The sequence below is a fragment of the Salmo trutta genome, chromosome 7 (assembly GCF_901001165.1).
Source record: "Salmo trutta chromosome 7, fSalTru1.1, whole genome shotgun sequence".
Lineage (NCBI taxonomy): Eukaryota > Metazoa > Chordata > Actinopteri > Salmoniformes > Salmonidae > Salmo > Salmo trutta.
The window spans coordinates 6,134,037-6,155,662 of record NC_042963.1 but is presented as its reverse complement, the minus strand read 5'-3'; the positions used below and the strand labels follow the sequence as shown (position 1 = coordinate 6,155,662).

At 42.0% G+C, this 21,626-nt stretch overlaps 1 protein-coding gene across 1 annotated transcript in view; it reads right to left on the bottom strand.

Moving 5' to 3' along the window:
- LOC115196804 (rho family-interacting cell polarization regulator 1) overlaps positions 1-21,180 on the bottom strand; it is a 105,348-nt gene extending 84,168 nt beyond the window's left edge. Inside the window, exon 1 of the mRNA XM_029757720.1 lies at positions 20,730-21,180. The gene's annotated coding sequence lies outside the window, so the exon portion shown is untranslated. The remainder of the gene's footprint in view (positions 1-20,729) is intronic.
- Between the last annotated feature and the right edge of the window lie 446 nt (positions 21,181-21,626).

The following is a 21,626-nucleotide window of genomic DNA, read 5'->3' as shown; positions in this document are numbered from 1 at the left end:
CTGGTGCCATTCGGGCAATTTAAAGTAATGATTGGGGACTTATTTGTGGAGGAATGTAACTTTTTCTGGGTGATGTGACGTTTATTTGTGCTTTCCATGACTGTGTTTTTGTATTTTAATGTGTATATGTATAGGGGTATTATGTGTATATACAGGGCATATTTGTAAAAAAAGACCTTACCGTATACCGTATTTCCGCACTATAAGCCGTAACTTTTTTTCCCACGCTTTGAACCTCGCGGCTTAAACAATGACGTGGCTAATATATGGATTTTTCCTGCTTTCAATTTTTTTTGAAAGGCGATGACTTCAGTGTTTTCAGTGCACAGGAGGAGGAAGATAGTGATCAATGACTTTCTTGGTAGGCTACTGTTTACTGCAAATGTTTTATTTTTTTGTTACAAACCGTGTTTCGTCAAAGCCTATTTATTTTTGTTACAAGTCGTGTTTCGTTAAAGCCTGTGTAAAGTTAATTTGTTTCAATGTACCGGTAGGCACCTGCGGCTTATAGACATGTGCGGCTTATTTATGTTCAAAATAAAAAAAAAATATTAAATTCAGTGGCTTATATTCAGGTGCGTTCAATAGTCCGTAAATTATGGTATTCAACTCATCAGATGCATTCAGATTGAGTTAACGAATTCAGTTCTCTAAATTCAGATTCAAGAGAGAGACAACATCCTGGTACATTGCCAACCAGGAGAGGTAGAGTAGAAAGAGATGTTCTGTGGTAAACCAAAAAGCTTCTGGAGATTTCTGAAGCCAATGTGGCATAATGAATTTCCTTTCTTCCCATGAATTTGGCAGTAGCATTTGCACCGATTCGGCGACCCCACTAGAGGTCTTGACCTTGACTGCGTTAAAGGAAAAATCCACTTAGGGTTGCAAAGGGTCGAAAACTTTACAAGAAATTTCAAGAAATTTTCCATTGGAAGTTAATTTTGGTAATTTTGCTTTAATTCATCAAAAAAAGTTAGCTTATAACAGTGAACCTTTCTTTGTGGTATACACATAAGACAATTCTAGGTCTTGTGGTTAAACTATCCCCAATTCAATGGAATTGCAACCCTCTGCATGTACAGTGCATTCTTCCATCACATGTGCAGTGCACTCTTCCATCACATGTACAGTACAGCTGATTCTCAAGATCTTGCACACGAATGAGATGCTATTGAGCCCACACTTCTAAACTGTCTGAGCCAAGGACTACATTATTTCTGGTCAAATTTGATTACAATACCGGGTGGGGTGAATATATTTAATAACAAATTATTTTTTGTTAACTAATAAATCGTAGCCTACAGCAAAGTGTGTTTAAATAATTTCTAACTTGTTAACCATTTCTGCTAGTTAGTTTTTGCTACCATGTGGGTTTTAGCTTGCTTGAGCCTGCTAACTGAGGAGTGTTAATTCACCTGTTTCCATACATGTTTAAACATCTATCTTACAAAGGAGTTATTTGATCCACCTGCTTAACTATTTATCTGTACATGGATTTGTGTTTATTTACTTTTTACTCAATTTTTCTAATCTTTACAGGAAAGTGCCACGGGCACTATCTGATGTGTGGAGATATTTCACTGCAGCTAATGCAGAAGGAAAAGCTGTGTACATTTGCAAATACTGTGCCAACAAGCAACAAAAGTTGACAAAAGTCCCTCTACTTCTATTCAAGGTGAAAATGATGAATCAGACACCTTATTGATAGCAACAGCTCATCGTCCTACTGGAATCAGAAGTTTTTTTTGACTCAATGGAGGAACGTAGTCAGAGAAATGCTGATGAATGTCTTGCTCGAGCTGTGCATGCAACTGGTTCACCTCTGATGCTCACAGGCAATGTGTATTGGAAGAGATTTCTGAATGTTCTTCGCCCAGCATACACCCCTTCAACCAGACATGCTTTATCTACTAATTTGCTGGATGCAGAGTTCAACAGAGTTCAAGTGAAGGTCAAGCAAATCAGAGAAAGCAGACTATTGCAATCATCTCTGAGGGGTGGTCAAATGTTTGTGGGCAAGGATTAATTAACTACATCATCTCCACCCCTCAACCAGTATTCTACAAGAGCACAGACACAAGGGACAACAGACACACCGGTCTCTACATTGCAGATGAGCTGAAGGCAGTCATTAATGACCTTGGACCACAGAAGGTATTTGCACTGGTAACAGACAATGCTGCGAACATGAAGGCTGCTTGGTCTAAAGTGGAGGAGTCCTACCCTCACATCACACCCATTGGCTGAGCTGCTCATGCATTGAATTTGCTCTTCAAGGACATCATGGCACTGAAAACAATGGATACACTCTACAAGAGAGCCAAGGAAATGGTTAGATATGTGAAGGGTCATCAAGTTACAGCAGCTATCTACCTCACCAAGCAAAGTGAGAAGAATAAGAGCACCACATTGAAGTTGCCCAGCAACACCCGTTGGGGTGGTGTTGTCGTCATGTTTGACAGTCTCCTGGAGGGGAAGGAGTCTCTCCAAGAAATGGCCATATCACAGTCTGCCGATATGGACAGCCCCATCAAGAGGATCCTCCTGGAGGATGTATTTTGGGAGAGAGTGGTAAAGCAGCCTGAAACCTATAACAGTAGCCATTGCACGGATTGAGGGAGACATTCCCACTGGGAATGTGATGAAAGAAATAAAAGCTGAAATAAATCATTTCTCTCTACTATTATTCTGACACTTCACATTCTGAAAATAAAGTGGTGATCCTAACTGAACTAAAACAGGGAATTTTTTATGGGATTAAATTTCAAGAATTGTGAAACACTGAGTTTAAAAATATTTGGCTAAGGTATGTAAACTTCCGATGTGTATATATACAGTTGAAGTCTGAAGTTTACATACACCATAGCCAGAGACATTTAAACTCAGTTTCACATTTCCTGACATTTAATCAGAGTAAAAATTCCCTTTATTTCAGCTTTTATTTCTTTCATCACATTCCCAGTGGGAATGTCTCCCTCAATCACTGAATGCAATCCAATTCCGTTTCAAATCATGAATACAAGTTTGATTTATGAATTAAATTATTCAATTTTTGCATTAGAAAATCAAAAATATTACATTTAAATTCAATATCCTAATACAAATTCAAAATGGAATTCAAATATAAATTTCTGTTGGCACTGAAATCGCTCCATATAAAGGCATCTTCCCCACTGTTACTGCTGAGCTAAGTTGGGATCACTGTGTAAGCATTTCATGGACCAACAACAAAATCCACTCAAATCCAAAGACATAAGTGTCTTATTTGTATAAGCTCACTCAACTAAATTCCAGGTCCTGTTAGTTGCTTTAACAACTGACGGCACTCGCCACCTGACGGCAATCGCCACAGGTATTCATCACTTCTAAATTAGGCTGATAGCTGAAATTACTGGCCTCACATATTGACGGAAATGTCCATGAAAGGGGGATTGAACTGTACGGGACCAGTGGGACTGTAGAATGTAAAGTTTAACCCTGTGGTTAGTTCCATCGTCCAGTGACCGTGGTAGAGCAGCACAGCTGACCGTTGCACAGCAAGGGACCTGGACCCCCCTGAACCCAAGACTTCCTGTTTAATCCCCAGCTGGCTACTAAGAGGCTTATGTGTCACTAGATGCTGTAGCACTACAGTCCTGCTACTCTGCGTGCAGCCTGGAGACACAGAACCAAGAGAAACTCATTGGCCAATTACTACGTACATCAACACAGCATTCTCTAACTTCATACCCGTTCTCTTCTTCAACTCTTTACTATTTCAATGTTGACATGTTGGAAATTTCAAAATGGAAAATCACTGCCTATCTACAAATCCCAGGACAGAGACATGTATACTATTACTAACTAAACACTTTCTTTTACAATGTTTGATCATACAGGGTTGTCATGCCTTTGGCATTGATCCATGCAAATAAGCCTGTACATCACTACGCATTACTATAATAAAGGTTTAGGCTAGAAGGTTCTGGTGGAGGGTGATGGCATTTCTCCACCAGTAAATTCACACTTTCAGCAGCAACATGTTGAATCTAAAATGATATAGGTAAAACATGGCAGCAGAGTTGGAGGAAATTTGGCTTATGACTGTGATGACAGTGAAGTTCCGACAACTATGCAGAATGCTGTAGCCTAATGCTGAGTTCATAACCAAGTGGGAAGATGGTATTTACCACATACGACTGAGAAATATTCACTTGGACACCCCTCCAACTAGTAATTTCCCCGGGAAACTTTTCTATCATCCCTGAGCTCCGACTTCTCTCACACACCGCCCTCGGCATCACCTACTAAGGAAATTACCTTGAAAACAGCATCTTCGGCAGTTAAATGCAACAAAACATTTATAAAAAGCTATTATGGTTTTTGTACACTATAATTTGTTTACAAACATGATAGCTGTACTTTTAGTTTATTGTTGACGCAGCTTCTTGGCCATTCGCCAATCAGGATTCATCAATGAGTTCAAAGCACATGAATGCATTCAACTGGTATTTACGACTTCACAATTAGTAATTACCACCTTCCCACTTGGTTATGAATGCAGCATAATACCCCTGGGGGGAAAAAAACCCACTGTTCTTGTGTAAAAAAATTAAGATATAGTTGTTCATGTTTTAAGGAATTAATTAACTAAATCAATGATCTGGTCGAACCCCGGATACTCTTATGGGTGGTCATATTACAGACTACTATATGCTTTCATTCTTTAAACATTTAGCGAACATGTTGAAGTGAGGCTCAAATTACCATGACATAAGATTTCTACAAGCAAATGTGAGCGAGAGCAAGAAATGAACTAGTCTAATTTCCAAACTTCCTTAACTACTCCATAAATAGGTTGATTTAATTTGGGTCTTACGGCCATGACGGGAGCTCTGAAAAGATAACGTCTAACAGAAATGTTCACTTCCTGTTTTGAACCAGGACATCAACAGCCATTGAGCAAAATCTGATAAACATCTGACAGTCTCGTCTCCTGCAGAGGGCCTTGTCCACAGTGCTGTCTGCACTGCCAGAGAACAACAGGGTTACTACAGCTGATAACCAAGCACTGGGATAGTCCTCCCTTCATTGTATACATTCAGTACAGATAGTAACCCTATCAATGTGTGTTGTTGTTTTGTAGCTCTGTGGTCCAGGCACATTGTAGCGATGATGTCAGTCTTTCTTCTGGCTTCCAAGCACATGTTCAATGTTTCCCAGTATCACATGACAGCATTGATTTCTTGTCCGAGTCATTCAGAGGTAGTACAGTGTGTCACATTGGGCTCTCAAGTGGCACAGCAGTCTAAGGCATCGCATCTCAGTGCAAGAGGAGTCACTACAGTCCCTGGTTCGAATCCAGGCTGTGTCACATCCGGACGTGAGAGGGTAGTGCGTACGGCCCAGTACATCACTGGGGCCAAGCTTCCTGCCATCCAGGACCTATATACTAGGCGGTGTCAGAGGAAAGCCCATAAAATCGTCAAGAGACTCCAGTCACCCAAGTCATAGACTGTTCTCTCTGCTACCACATGGCAAGTGGTACCGGACCGCCAAGTCTAGGACTAAAAGGCTCCTTAACACTTTCTACCCAAAAGCCATAAGACTGCTGAACAATTAATCAAATGGCCACTGGACTATTTACATTGACACCCCCCTCCTTATGTTTTGTACACTGCTGCTACTCGCTATTTATCATCTATGCTGTCACTTCACCCATACCTACATGTACAAATTACCTCACCTTACCTGTACCCCTGCAGACTGACTCGGTACTGGTACCCCCTGTATATAGCCTCGCTATTGTTATTGTGTTACTTTTTAAATGAGTTTATTTAGTAAATATTTTCTTAACTATATTTCTTGAACTGAATTGTTGGTTAAGGGCTTGTAAGTAAACATTTCACGGTAAGGTCTACACTTGTATTCGGCGCATGTGACGAATACAGTTTGATTTGATTGTGAGTCCCATAGGGCGGCGCACAATTGGCCCAGTGTCGTCTGGGTTTGGCCGGTGTAGGCCATCATTGTAAATAATAATTTGTTCTTAACTGACTTGCCTAGTTAAATAAAGGTTACATTTAAAAAATGTATAAACAAAACATGAGGTTGTGTCAGTGTGAGACCACCCACGCGTAAGATTTCGAACAAGAGTCACAAGCCTTAGATCTAAACACTCAAGTGCAGTTCACAGGACCTGGAAAGGACAGCGACCTTGCAGACCACCAAAACAGATTTCACTACAAATGGTGAACTTGCGGTGAAACTGTTTGTATGGTTTTTACACATGAATTTTCAGTTAGGTCTTCCTCCCCGGAAAAATCACTTGAGCCATGTCATAAGCAAGTTATACATCAAGTAGTTTCGCCCAGAAGTGCGACAGACCATTATCAACATAATTGCCCCGAGGAGAGAGGAAGAAACAGAAAAGGTACAAAAAGCGCTCGGGAAGAAACACACGCCATTTGCAATGGATCACTGACAAAAGGTTCACAATCTTTCAACAGGATCACAAGACACTGTTGTCCCTGTGGTAGAAACACAGCGGAGAAACATTACAGCAGCAAGTGGGTATTTCAGTCAGTGAGGCGCTGCTTGCCTTACGATTTCAGAGTGAGACGCAAGGATGACTTTACAGACACCCATCTCTCCATTCAACAGCCAGGCCATTCGCTGCACAGAGACTAAACTGATTACACAGCCGTGCCTGCTGCGACACAGAGAACCTGCCAAGACATGCAGGCAGGTTTCTGTTTTGCCCTACTAGCCCAGTCAAAGCAAAGAGCATCCAGACAGGAACAGGGAAGACAGAGTGAGTCCGATAGAGGAATAGAGAGGGAAAGGGAAACTGGATAGTAGTCAGATGCACAACTGAATGCATTCAACCGAATTGTGTTTTCCGCATTTAACCCAACCCCTCTGAATCAGAAATAGGTAAAGAGAGAGTGACAAAAAAAATGAGGTGATAACAACAGGCATGTCTGTGATTGGCAAGGACTGCATTGCCAGAGGTACCTGTGTGGGTACCATTTCATCTTTGGGGAACTCTGGCATGTCCTTTTCATTTCTGAAGTCTAAACCCTCTAAATTTGATGATACCCGAAACCCCAAATGCGCTTATCACTAACACATAGGCATCAAAGAACATAGTTTAATTAGGTCCAGACAGCTTCAAGTGTACTGAGTTTATAAGCTTACACTTGTTCTGTTGTACATGTTTTTGTATTATCATTTTTACAGGAACACGTGTAGCCTTTATATGGGCAGCACAACCATGGGTGTGCAAAGCATTTAATGCGTCTGTCGGTCGGGTTTGTATATGTATATATATATATATATATAATTTTCCTTCGATATTTGCTTGTGGTTTATGCCTGCATAATAGCTGTGCCCGATCAGAGAGTGAGTCAACCACTCAGTACTGCTGCTCTATAATAGCATGTCGTTACCACACAGTAATTCAAAAAACACTGGAGAAAGACACTGCGGAAATAGCAACTGCTGAATCACACACAAATCACTACACACCTAATGATACTCATCAACGAGACACCTTGTGGTTAAGCCATATTACGTAGCCTGTCATTGGCCCTCAATATGATCATGCAGTTATTATCAGCGACCCCACGGTGCGTGCTTTAAGGCGCTGTGATTCTGAGTCAGTTCCAACTACTCAAAATAACTCATTTACTGTGTTTTACTTCCTAAATGGACACAGTATATAGAACTTCACTCAAATTATTTTTTTGTAGTCCCAAATATCTTAAGAGCTCAACGTTTACCTGAAAATAAAAAGGAAACGTTTTGCCTTTCTACCACTTGCGTCCAGCTGAATCACTTCATATGTGCAGTGTGTTGTTTCAGATATTGCTCTTATATACACGGATTAAAAATATGAACGCAACATGTAAAGTGTTGGTCCCATGTGTCATGAGCTGAAACAAAAGATCGCAGAAATTCTCCATATGCACAAAAAGCTTACTTCTCAAAATGTTTGTGCACAAATTTGTTTACATCCCCGTTAGTGAGCATTTCTCCTTTGCCAAGATAATCCAGGTGTGGCATATCAAGAAGCTGATTAAACAGCATGTTCATTACACAGGTGCCCCTTGTGCTAGGGAAAATAAAAGGCCACTAAAATGAGTGCCCCATGGTGGCGGTGGGGTTATGGTATGTGCAGGCATAAGCTACAGACAATGAACACAATTGCATTTTATCGATCTCGTGACGAGATCCTGAGGCCCTTTACTTTTAAGGTATCTGTGACCAACAGATGCATATCTGTATTCCCAGTCATGTGAAATCCATAGATTAGGGCCTAATGAATTTATTTAAACTGACTGATTTCCTCTTATGAACTAACTCAGTAAAATCTTAGAAATTCTTGCATGTTGCATTCATATTTTTTGTTCAGTACAATAACATACTGCATTATCTGAACAATTTGGACAAGTAAGAGGAATACTGTAAAACATCTACGCCAACACACAGAACAGAGCATTTAGAGTGCCGTTGGGAAGTATTCAAAGCCCTTGACTTTTTCCACATTTTGCCTAATTCGAAAATTGATTAAATAATATACCCCCCCCCCCCCCCCTCGGCACTCTACACACAATACCCCATAATGACAAAGCGAAAACTAATTTTGGCACATTTTTAACATATGAAAAAACTGAAAAACCTTATTTACACAAGTATTCAGACCCTTTGCTATGAGACTTGAAATTGAGCTCAGCTGCATTCTGTTTCCATTGATCATACATGAGATGTTTCTACAACTTGATTGGAGTCCACCTGTGGTAAATTCTATTTATTGGACATCATTTGGAAAGACACACGTCTATTATAAGATCCCACAGTTGACATTGCATGTCAGAACAAAAACCGAGCCAGGAGGTCGAAGGAATTGTCCGTAGAGCACAGAGACAGGATTGTGTCGAGGCACAGATCTGGGAAAGGGTACCGAAAAAAAATTCTGCACTATTGAAGGTCCCCAAGAACACAGTGGCCTCCATCATTCTTAAATGAAAGACGTTTGGAACCACCAAGACTCTTCCTAGAGCTAGCTGCCCAGCCAAACTAGGCAATTGGGGGAGAAGGACCTTGGTCTGTTAGGTGACCAAGAACCTGATGGTCACTCAGAGAGCTCCTCTGTGGAGATGGGAGAACATTGCAGAAGGACACCAATCAGGCCTTTATGGTAGAGTGGCCAGACAGAAGCCCTTCAGTAAAAACGCAAATGACAGCCCGCTAGGAGTTGGCTAAAAGGCACCTAAAGACTCTGACCATGAGAATCAAGACTCTCTGGTCTTATGAAACCAAGATTGAACATCATCCTTACGGTGAAACATGGTGGACTAGGAGACTAGTCAGGATCGAGGAAAAGATGAACGGAGCAAAGTACAGAGAGAGATCCTCAGACTGGGGCGAAGGTTCACCTTCCAACAGGACAATGACCCTAAGCACACAGCCAAGACAACGCAGTAGTGGCTTCAGGACAAGTCTCTGAATGTCCTTGAGTGGCCCAGCCAGAGCCCGGACCTGAACATCTCTGGAGAGACCCGAAAATATCTGTGTAGCAATGCTCCCCATTCAATCTGACAGAGCTTGAGAGGATCTGTAGAGAAGAATGGGAGAAACTCCCCAAATACAGGTGTGCCAAGCTTGTAGCGTCATACCCAAGAACACTCGAGGCTGTAATCGCTGCCAAAGGTGTTTCAACAAAATACTGAGTAAAGGGTCTGAATGCTTATGCAAACCTGATATTTACGTTTTTTTATTTTTAATAAATTAGTAAACATTATTTATTATTTTTTAAACTGTTTTTGCTTTGTAATTATGGGGTATTGTTTGTAGATTGATGAGGGGCGGGAAACTATTTAATATATTTTAGAATAAGGCTGTAACTAGTGATGCACCAACATTACATTTTTGGCCGATACCGATATCCAATATAAGAATTATACCGATAACTGATACTTACAATTTTGGCGGCCTTTTAAGCATTCTAGTACAGTTAAATAGTTAACACACACACAGACGCAGCGGTCTAAGGCACTGCATCTCAGTGCAAGAGGTGTCACTACAGTCCCTGGTTCAAATCCAGGCTGTATCACATCAGGCCGTGATTGGGAGTCCCATAGGGCGGCGCACAATTGAACCAACGTCGTCCAGGTTTGGCCGGTGTAGGCTGTCATTGTAAATAAGAATTTGTTCTTAACTGACTTGCCTACTTAAATAGTCACACACTCAAAAAAAAAGTTATTTTGTTGCCATTTACGTATGTCCCCATTACCAGTAAAACATAATCAAAACCTATTTCTTTCACTTACTTGCTGTGCTGTTTCGTTGTTCATTTGTTCAGTCGTTTCATTCTCAACCAGCATTTCTATGGAACGCCGTTTGGGTCTTTGCATGTCAAAAAAAGATACACATCAAATACCACTCTTTGATGTGTCAAATAAGCTTGTTGACCAATCAAGAACTGAATATGACTGCACGTCATATAATTTAACGCATTGATTACACTATCACTCATATTTCATGTCACAACGATGCATCGACACGTATGCTATGATGCTGGTAAAGTTGCCTCGCACCTACAGTGCTGGTCATAAAAAAGGTAGCTAGCTCATGGATGCAAACAATGTTCTTCCCCAAAAACATAGCAAAACAACATAATCTGTTTCAGTAGCTTTAGTTAGCTAGCTAACTATATAGCTAGGTGTCATCATCTAAAATAACCCTAATTAATAAGACAGTTCTTATTTGATTAATGGTGGTCAGACCCATCTATGTGAAGCTAGCCACAATAAAGATTAGCCAAAATAGTGGACTTTGCGGTTAGCCTTCAAAATAAAAGTATGTCATTGATAGTGATGCAAACTAATACAAATAGTAGAATTAGAATGCTAAACAAGACTGGAACGTTATATAAAATCAACAAAAGAGTTTGTTAATTTGACAAATCTGTTGAAATCACACTGGATGTATTATACTTTAGAATTGCATTGGGGGCATACTTATTTCCCTGTACAGCCTTACCTATGGATTGTGGATCAATGACATGGGGTATCAGTCTACTCAGTGACACCCAGAGAGCATTAGCATGAAACATCTGAATTGAGTCACATTTATTGTCAACCTGTGTATTGAACACTATTCCCTAGGAAAAATAATACTGCATGAAGGTTTTGGAGTCTGATAACTCTGAGGAGTACGTTGGGAAAAAATATATTGGGTATTAAGTAGACTGTTACCATTTCATTGATCCCCAATCCTTACACGGAACCCAAACCGGCTGCGCGCGTGCACCATCATGCATACATTTATTTTGTCCCCCCACACTAAACGCGATCACAACACGCAGGTTAAAATATCAAAACAAACTGAACCAATTACATTAATTTGGGGACAGGTCGAAAAGCATTAAACATTTATGGCAATTTAGCTAGCTAGCTTGCACTTGCTAGCTAATTTGTCATATTTAGCTAGCTTGCTGTTGCTAGCTAATTTGTCCTGGGATATAAACATTGAGTTGTTATTTTACCTGAACTGCACAAGGTCCTCTACTCCGACAGTTAATCCACACACAAAACGGTCAACCGAATCGTTTCTAGTCATCTGTCCTCCTTCCAGGCTTTTTCTTCTTTGAACTTATATGGTGATTGGCATCTAAACTTTCATAGTATTACCACGACGACCGACAACACAGTTCATCTTTCAATCACCCAAATGGGTATAACCAATGAGGAGATGGCACGTGGGTATCTGCTTCTATAAACCAATGAGGAGATGGGAGAGGCAGAACTTGCAGTGCTTCTATTTTAGCCCTTGGCAATGCAGACGCTTGTTGACGCGCGCGAGCAGTGTGGGTACAATAATTGAATAATATAGATTTCTAAATTTACTTTGCAACGCTCATGCACAGGAGCAGTGTAGTGAGGGTGTTCGGTAAAGCTGTACAGTGCAATATGAATGTCAATACACACAATAGGCTGACTGGGGAGGTTATTTTCCATACAACACTCCTTCTGTGGCCTCCAACTGCTCTTAAATGCTAGTAAAACTAAATGCATGCTCTTCAACTGATCGCTGCCCGCCCGACTAGCATCACTACTCTGGACGGTTCTGACTTAGAATATGTGGACAACTACAAATACCTAGGTGTCTGGCTAGACTGTAAACTCTCCTTACAGACTCATTAAGCATCTCCAATCCAAAATTAAATATTTCGCAACAAAGCCTCCTTCACTCATGCTGCCAAACATCGTAAAACTGACTATCCTACCGATCAATGACTTCGGCGAGCTCATTTACAAAATAGCCTCCAACACTCTACTCAGCAAATTGGATGCCGTCTATCACAGTGCCATCCGTTTTGTCACCGAAGCCCCATATACTACCCACCACTGCAACCTGTATGCTCTCGTTGGCTGGTCCTCGCTACATATTCGTCGCCAAACCCACTGTCTCCAGGTCATCTAAGTCTTTGCCAGGTAAAGCTCCGCCTTATCTCAGCTCACTGGTCACCATAGCAACACCCACCTGTAGCACGCGCTCCAGCAGGTATATTTCACTGGTCATCCCCAAAGCCAACACCTACTTTGGCCACCTGTCCTTCCAGTTCTCTGCTGCCAATGACTGGAACGAATTGCAAAAATCACTGAAGTTGGAGACTTATATCTCATCATCAGTTATCAGAGCTGCTTACTGATCGCTGCAGCTGTACAGTACACAGCCCATCCAACCAACTACCTACCTCATCCCCATATTTGTTTTTCTGCTCTTTTGCACACCAGTATTTCTACTTGCACATCATCATCTGCACATCTATCACTCCAGTGTTAATTGCTAAATTGTAATTACTTCGCCACTATGGACTATTTATTGCCTTACCTCTTTACTTCATTTGCACACACTGTAAACAGATTTTTCTATTGTGTTATTGACTGTAACGTTGTTTATCCCATGTGTAACTCTATTGTTGTTTTTGTCGCACTGATTTGCTTCATCTTGGCCAGGTCGCAGTTGTAAATGAGAACTTGTTCTCAACTGGCCTACCTGGTTAAATAAAGGTGAAATTTAAAAAAAAGTCATACAGTCACAGTCCCACAATAAGAGCTACAACGCTAATATTTACCTAAACACTTCACAGTTATGTTCTGTGGGTGTCACCGAGTAGACCGATTCCCCATTTCATTGCTTCACATTCCAACCTTCTCTAACATTATCTAGTCTAAATATGGCATGATTCCAGCAATTGTAACCTTCTGCATCACTTTCAAATAGGTACTTTTATTTTGAAGGCAAACCGCAAATTCCACTATTGTGCCTAATTCTTATTGTGGCTAGCTTCACAACACATAACCCGGTCTGGTCGAGCCTCACTAGCCAGATGAAGCTGCTTATAAACGTTAGCTTTGGGCAACAGGGTTAAGTAGCTGGCTAGCTATTTATTTTCATGAACTGAAGTTCAATTTCAATAGGTGAACAAGTGGCTACCTAGCTAACACGTACAAGGATTCCTAAATCATTGCTAAGAATAGTGAAAATGACTGCAGTTTCTACTGGTCATTGTTTTCAGGAAGGTTGTATTGGTGCCATCTAGGTACCAAGCTAAAGCTAGCTAGCTACCCCAGAAGTTGTGGTCAAACAAATTATGCTTTATTACCAACGGGGTATTGTAAACACAGTTTGTGGCCGGCTATTTGCAGACTTTTTTTGTACAGCTTTGACAGTGCTACTGATTGGTGGCGCTTGGCTTGCACGTGCAAATTCAGAACCCACAACATTCTGTAATAGAACGGTGTTATTTGACGTGTCAAATCAAAATCTTATTTAACGCGTCGGTGTTGTTTGACGTGCATCTTTTTTGACGCGTAAAGAGCCAAAACGGCATTCCATAGTATGTCGTGAAGCTAATAGCAGTGACGCTATTACTGTAACTCCGGCCGGGCAACATCTGAACAATAGTGCACTTGGTAACCTTAGTGTGTACCCGTGCTCGACCAGTCGCGAAAGCCAACATCACCCACGACAGAGAATGGTTGATTGTCAAGGGCAATGAATTCCATTATCTTGGCATTATTTTCTTACTCTTTCAAATGGCGGTGTTGCACATGTAGCGCAACATTTAACGTGGTGTCATTACGTCCTGTACCTACGTTATATAGGTATGCACGTCAGCTTTGACATTGGTTTTTCACGTTGGCGTTAAACTTAACATTGGACCAATACCGGCATTTTTAGCTAATATTGGCCGATTCCGATATGTTCACCGATATATCGTGCATCCGTAGCTGTAACGTAACAAAATGTGGAAAAGTCAAGGGGTCTGAATACTTTTCGAAGGCACTTCATAGCATCACAAACCACAACTGTAAATCCTGCAGCTTCCCGTTTGAAAAAGCTCAGGGAGCTTGACAACTACACTGTGGTCTCTTCAACTACACTGAACTCTTGAGTTCGGCTGCCTTGTAGCACAGTGTTCTGAAATAGACTGGGCAGGTCTACCCTGCACTCTGTGGCTTCTAAGTTGTTCTGATTAGAGCATGCATGGTTCTCCCAATGTAGCAGAGTCTCTTGAGGGTTTGTGCCAATGAAATGATAAAGAGATAAGTATTGTCAAGTAATTATTGACAGTGAACAAACAACACCCAAACAACACTCAACAAGAGCCAAAATCAACTTCAAACACTAATTGCATCCATAATTTTAAAAAAAGTGGTAGATATGACTGTGTGTACACAAGCAATTACCCTGCGGGCGAGTTTGGGTGCATTTGTGTGATGTGCATGTGAGAGAGCGAGAGGGAGAGGACATTTAATTGGCATTCCAACTCTTGAACACAGCCACCCAGAGGAAGTCATCAACTGCCGAGGGCCCTGGTGTTGAGGAGCAGAGGGCATGCTGGGAGAAAAATATCAGGCCAATTGCACCCTACTAAGGTTGACAGTCAGGCCGTGTATTTTATGTACGCGGATGGTCATTAAAGAATGTTCCACCACCAAAAGCACATCCAGCCAACTTAAAAACTGTGGGAAGCACTGGAGTCCACATGGGCAAGTATCCCTGTGGAACACCTTCTACAACTTGTAGAGTAAATGCCCAGACAAATTGAGGCCATTCTGAGGGCAAAAGGAAGCGGGGTGTGGAATATGTTCCTAATGTTTGGTATAACCAGTGTGTACAACAGTATTGCTGAAGACAGTTTGGAGTTTGAGATGTATTGTGAATGAATCAAAAACAAAACACATGGTCTACAGTGCATACACTGAACAAAAATATAAAACGCAACATGTAGTGTGGTCTCATGTTTTATGAGCTGAAATAAAAAAATCCCAGAAATGATACATATGCACAAAAAGCTTATTTCTCTCAAATGTTGTGCACAAATTTGTTTACATTCCTGTTAGTGAGCATTTATCCTTTGCAGAGATGATCCAGCTACCTGACAGGTGTGGCATATCAAGAAAGTGATTTCTTATAAGCTTCCGGGTTAGAGTCCCGCTCCTTGAAAGCGGCAGCTCTAGCCTTTAGCTCAGTGCGGATGTTGCCTGTAATCCATGGCATCTGCTTGGGGTATGAATGTACGGTCACTGTGGGGACGACGTCATTGATGCACTTATTGATGAAGCCAATGACTGATGTGGTGTACTCCTCAATGCCATCGGAGGAATCACGGAACACATGAGAGCACCAGCTGTTCCGGAAAACTGTGTGATCATACTCTCCAAAGCCGATGTGAGTAAGACCTTTAAACAGGTCAACATTCACAAGGCCGCAGGGCCAGATGCATTACCAGGACATGTACTGTGAGGATGCGCTGACCAACTGGGAAGTCTTCACTGACATTTTCAACCTCTCCCTGTCCGAGTCTGGAATACCAACATGTTTTAGGCAGACCACCATTGTCCCTGTGCCCAAGAACACTAAGGTAACCTGCCTAAATGACTACCGACCCGTAGCACTCACGTCTGTAGCCATGAAGTATTTTGAAAGGATGGTCATGGCTCACATCAACACCATTATCCCAGAAACCCTAGACACACTCCAATTTGCATACCGCCCTAACAGATCCACAGATGATGCCATCTCTACTGCACTCCACACTGCTCTTTCCCACCTGGACAAAAGGAACACCTATGTGAGAATGCTATTCATTGACTACAGCCCAGCGTTCAACACCATAGTGTCCTCAAAGCTCATCAATAAGCTAAGGACGCTGGGACTAAACACCTCTCTCTGCAAGTGGATCCTGGACTTCCTGACAGGCTGCCCCCAGGTGGTAAGGGTAGGTAACAACACATCTGCTATGCTGATCCTCAACACAGGGGCGCCTCAGGGGTGTGTGCTCAGTCCTCTCCTGTACTCCCTGTTCACTCATGACTGCACGGCCAGGCACGACTCCAACACCATCATTAAGTTTGCCGATGACACAACAGTGTTAGGCCTGATCACCGACAAGACAGCCTATAGTGAGGTCAGAGACCTGGCCGTGTGGTGCCAGGACATCAACCTCTCCCTCAACGTGATCAAGACAAAAGGAGATGATTGTGGACTACAGGAAAAAGAGGACCGAGCACGCGCATCACTGCCTGGTATGGCAACTGCTTGGCCTCCGACCGCAAGGCACTACAGAGGGTGGTGCGAACGGCTGAGTACATCACTGGGGCCAAGCTTCCTGCCATCTAGGACCTCTATACCAGGCGGTGTCAGAGGAAGGCCCTAAAAATTGTCATAGACTCCAGCCACCCTAGTCATAGACTGTTCTCTCTGCTACCACACGGCAAGCGGTACCGGATCGCCAAGTCTAGGTCAAAGATGTTTTAAACAGCTTCTACCCCCAAACCATAAGACTCCTGAACATCTAATCAAATGGCTACCCAGACTATTTGCATTGCCCCCCCACCTTTTACACCGCTACTACTCTCGGTTGTTATCATCTATGCATAGTCACTTTATACAGACACTATATACACTTTCCTGTGTCTGAATATAGCCTTGCTGCTGTTATTTTCAAATGTCTTTTTACTGTTGTTTTATTTCTTTACTTACTTACCCACACACACATTTTTTTTCTCATACTATTGGTTAGAGCCTGTAAGTAAGCACTTCACTCTAAGGTCTACACCTGTTGTATTCGGCGCACGTGACAAATAAACGTTGATTTGATTTAATAACTCTACCTACATGTACATATTACCTCACCTAACCGGTGCCCCCGCACATTGACTCTGTACCGGTGCCCCCTGTATATAGTCTCGCTATTGTTATTTTACTGCTGCTCTTTAATTACTTGTTACTTTTATTTCTTATTCTTACTCATGTTTTTGGGGAAACTGGATTGTTGGTTTGGGGCTCGTAAGTAAGCATTTCACTGTAAGGTCTACACCTGTTGTGCTCGGCACATGTGACTAATAAAATTTGATTTGAGATCCTGACACCCATTGTCATGCCATTCATCCGCTGCCATCACCTCGAAATGGCATAGAAAAAAAAGCATTCCACTCCCAGAGCTTAACACGTCCATCTATGCTGTTTCATTTGAACCCAGACTACAGCAGCCAATCAGAGCTGTGTTCTATCCCATGCTTCCCACACCTGTTGTTGGTAATTCTCCCAAGTGATGTTGCGAGTAGCCTCGTTCATTAGGGGGCGATATGAACAGAGACGAAGAAAATGCAGTCCCAGAAATAATTACTGCAAAAGGATCAGTTGCTTGGGCTAATTTTGGTTTTAAACCTAGTGACATCGATCAGAGTGAGGCAGTGTGCTTGAACTGACACAAAATGCTATAGCAACAACACAGGTCACAAGCAACTTATTCCACCATTTGAAACACAGCCATGTAAATACAGCATGACAACAAAACACATTGGGCAGAGGCCAACAAGCATCATAACAAGAGCAAAGCCCCGGCAACAACCCATTATGGAATAGTTTGCACACACAACTCCCTATGGAACACACGTACTGAGGGAATGAAATAACAGATGCCATAACGTACCACATCCCAAAAGACATGGCCCCAAATTCAACAGTTGAACAAAGTGGGTTCAAGAAGATGGCTCACACTCTGGACAAGAAATACAAAATGCCATGTACAGGAAATGTCATGCCAAAACAGGTGCACTGTTTCGCGACAACAAGTGGAGCCCTATATGTCATTGACACTGTACTACATCGATGCCGACTGGAAGCTGCGAGCCGTGGGACTAGTTAGCAGCCTGGGATCTGCCAGAGGAGAAGCAGGCGTGCATCACAATGGACAGTGGGGCAAACATCTTTAAAGCCACCAACCTAAACGGATGGATGAGGTTGCAGTGTCTTGGATATTGACTTCACCTCGCCATTGGTATGTATTGTAATAAAGTTAAATATACAGTTAGCAAAAAGTTATATGCCTACATTTTGATTGCATTTGGAGCAAATAATATGCTGCAATTACCAAACACCAATATACTTGAACTTGGATGAAATACTATTGCATTTCAAATCTGAAGAAATAAATGCATGTTTAAAATACAGGTCTCTTTCTGTAGAAGTGTTTCATCATCTTATTAATCATATGCTGGATCACCTGGTAGCCAAATAACTTAGGCTAATATATTGTGGCAATTCCTGTACATGGTGTAAAAAGGGCGCTAACAGAGAGCCAAAAAAGAAATGTATTATTGCAATTTTTATTTTATAATAATAATAAATGATAATAATAATAATAGGTACATTTATCGTGCTATGGATTTTTGACCATATCACCTAGCTCTACTGTGGGCACAGGGGAACGTGTGTTGGTCTTACACATGGGGTACACAGACATGGATGCAGACAAGACTGAAGAGACCGACACATTCCTCATATCCCAAACATAACACCACTCATTCCTCCCCTGATCAGTCTCTACAAAACCACTTCATGCTATCACGTTAACAACAAACGTATTTCTGAAGGCAGAGGGATTTTTCACTGCCATGACAGCCTGGCCAGCCTCTCGTGTGTGTACAGCCCACAGAGAAAAACACTCCTATCCTACTTCCCTGTCTATATCCCTTTTATCATAATTGTTTTTGTTGATCGAATCATTGGCTAAATTAAGCCCCCTGACGGCGGTCAAGGCCTTGCACAAAGGGCAGATTGTGTGGCCCTGGCTGGGTACTACCCAGACGCAGAGTTTCCCACACTCTGTTCAGACTGGGGATACTACTTCCAGAAGAGGCGTGGGGCTGAGCCGGCCATTGGATAAAACATTGTCATAGCCACCAAGATCATATCGAGAGAGAAGGACATTTTGTGCATAGGCCATAACTGTAACATTAGGAATATAACCCTCTCAAATCTATTAACATACAGGTAACTGAAATAAATTAAATGAGGGACGAAGTGTATTGAAAGCAGGTGCGATTCCTGAGAAAATTAAGCAATTAACATCCTCATGCTTAGGGTCGTGTATAAAAATGCCCAGTTGCCCAATATTTTGGCTACCATGGCTAGAAGAGATCTCAGTGACTTTGAAAGAGGGGTCTCAAAGGAGCATAGGGTGTGTGTGTGTGTCTCAGTCACCAGATCTCAACCCAATTTAACACTTCTGGGATATTCTGGGGCGACGCCTGAGACTGCGTTTTCGACCACCAACAAAACACCAAATGATGGAATTTATCGTGGAAGAATGGTGTCACATCCCCCCAATTGAGTTCCAGACACATGTAGAATCTATGCCAACGTGCATTGCCCTTTTAAGACGCTTTATGTTGGGGTTTCCCTTATTTTGGCAGTTACCTGTAGTTAGTCAGCAGCATCAATGACATCATTATTATTCATGTTAGGCTTCTATTACACGGAATTTAAGACGTTTTCTGGAAAGTTGTAACTGTTTAGGCTTACATGCAGGACCTTCTCCAGCAATGGCTTCACTCTAAACATGGGATGTGCTTGTCCATTTTATCCAGACGCTTATTCTGGCTATTAAAACTTAAAATCTGCGGCCAATGTAAACAAGCTTTCATCATTTGCAGATGGAGACATTCCCTTGCATCGACATAGAACAAAAAGTCACCAGATGGATTAGATTGTAGGAGATTAGCTAAGGGAAATCGGCAAGCAACAGCAATGGAGATAAGGACATGATTCGCGAAACGAAATGTTCGTGTAGCGTCAAGTGATTCTGACAGACAGCTGATACACTAACATTTCCAATCGATTGGGATTCTATAAACAGATTATCATACCGTGCACTGACAGGCTATATAGTGTCGACCTCTGTTTCATAAAAAAGCCAAAGATTCTTTCCCGCGGCTTGTGTTACTAAATACCCGTGGCTACCAAGCATTTCTATCGCATTCATTTCCAATATCAAACAAATCCCAGTTTACAGACGAGGCTCTCTTTGTCATCATAATGCTGAGCAACAATGAGCCCTCTCCGTCTACCCTGCACTCATCATGTGTCGTCACCCATGACAATCTGCTGGAGGATTCCACCAACACACAACACAAAGTAGACCACAATGTTTTATAAAAGGAAACATCTGACTAAATAGCCAGGCATATAGTCCCTAGTCTCCATAAAGTCCGTTGTGTGATTGAATGGTTGCACAATTGACGTACTGTATATTGCAGTAGCCGGGCTATGCAGAAGACTATATCAAATATTGTGAAAATAAATATACATACACACTTCTTAAATTCACCCCTAAATGCCATATGCTACTTAGGACAAACCACAAGATAAACACAAAATCAACATACATGTCTGCCGCCAGGGTAGGTAGCCTATCAGACGAAGTCACTCTAAATCTTTGAATCCGAATTTCAAATGAAAATGTCAATTCAATAAAAAGGAAATTAGTTCAACGAATTCCTTCATCAGAAATAGGCAAATGACACAATTAATATCCAAGAGACTTGTTCACGCAATGCAGCTCCTTTGTCATTTGCCCTCCAGTTTCACGAGTGTCACTTTCTCCCTCTGCTGCGAGCGAAGCAGAAGGCTTGCTTCCTTATCTCTGGAGGGGTGTGGACAAACCAATGAGGATGAAGAAGACTTCCACCCGACCCGGGGTCGTGACTTCTTAAGGACTTTTTGGAGAAGTGGCGAAAACAGGCAACGACACCATGCGCCACAGCTGTGTAGCCTACTAACTCCTGTTGAGCACTCTTCGAGAGTTTATCCGCGGGTGCAAACACACAAACCGACACACACAACTAGGAGCTGCTATGGCTGCAGGGAGCAATGTGCTGGTTGGGCTTCAAAGAGCAATGGGGGAAGGGTGGGTGGAGGGAGAAGGGGGATTTTCAGCTGTGTGCGCCTCTCACGTCTTGAGAATTGGAATATAAATGTCCCATTCACCCCCTCCGCAATACCCAAATGGGCTTTGGCATGCAAGCTGTACTTGGAAGTACAAACAGTTAATGTAAAGTTATTGACAGGGAATGTATGCTCAAACTAAGGTTGCAGAAAGAGATGCCACAGGACGCATGAGGTAAGGTAGATAGATGTATTGCCCACATTTTCTTGTTAGTTTAATTCTCACAGTTATTGTCACAAAAGCAGGTTTAATTATAGTGATGAGGCTGCACAGTCCTCTGAGTTGAAGTTAGCAGGGAGAGAGAGTAGGCCTATGTGACATCCACAGGATTACTTCA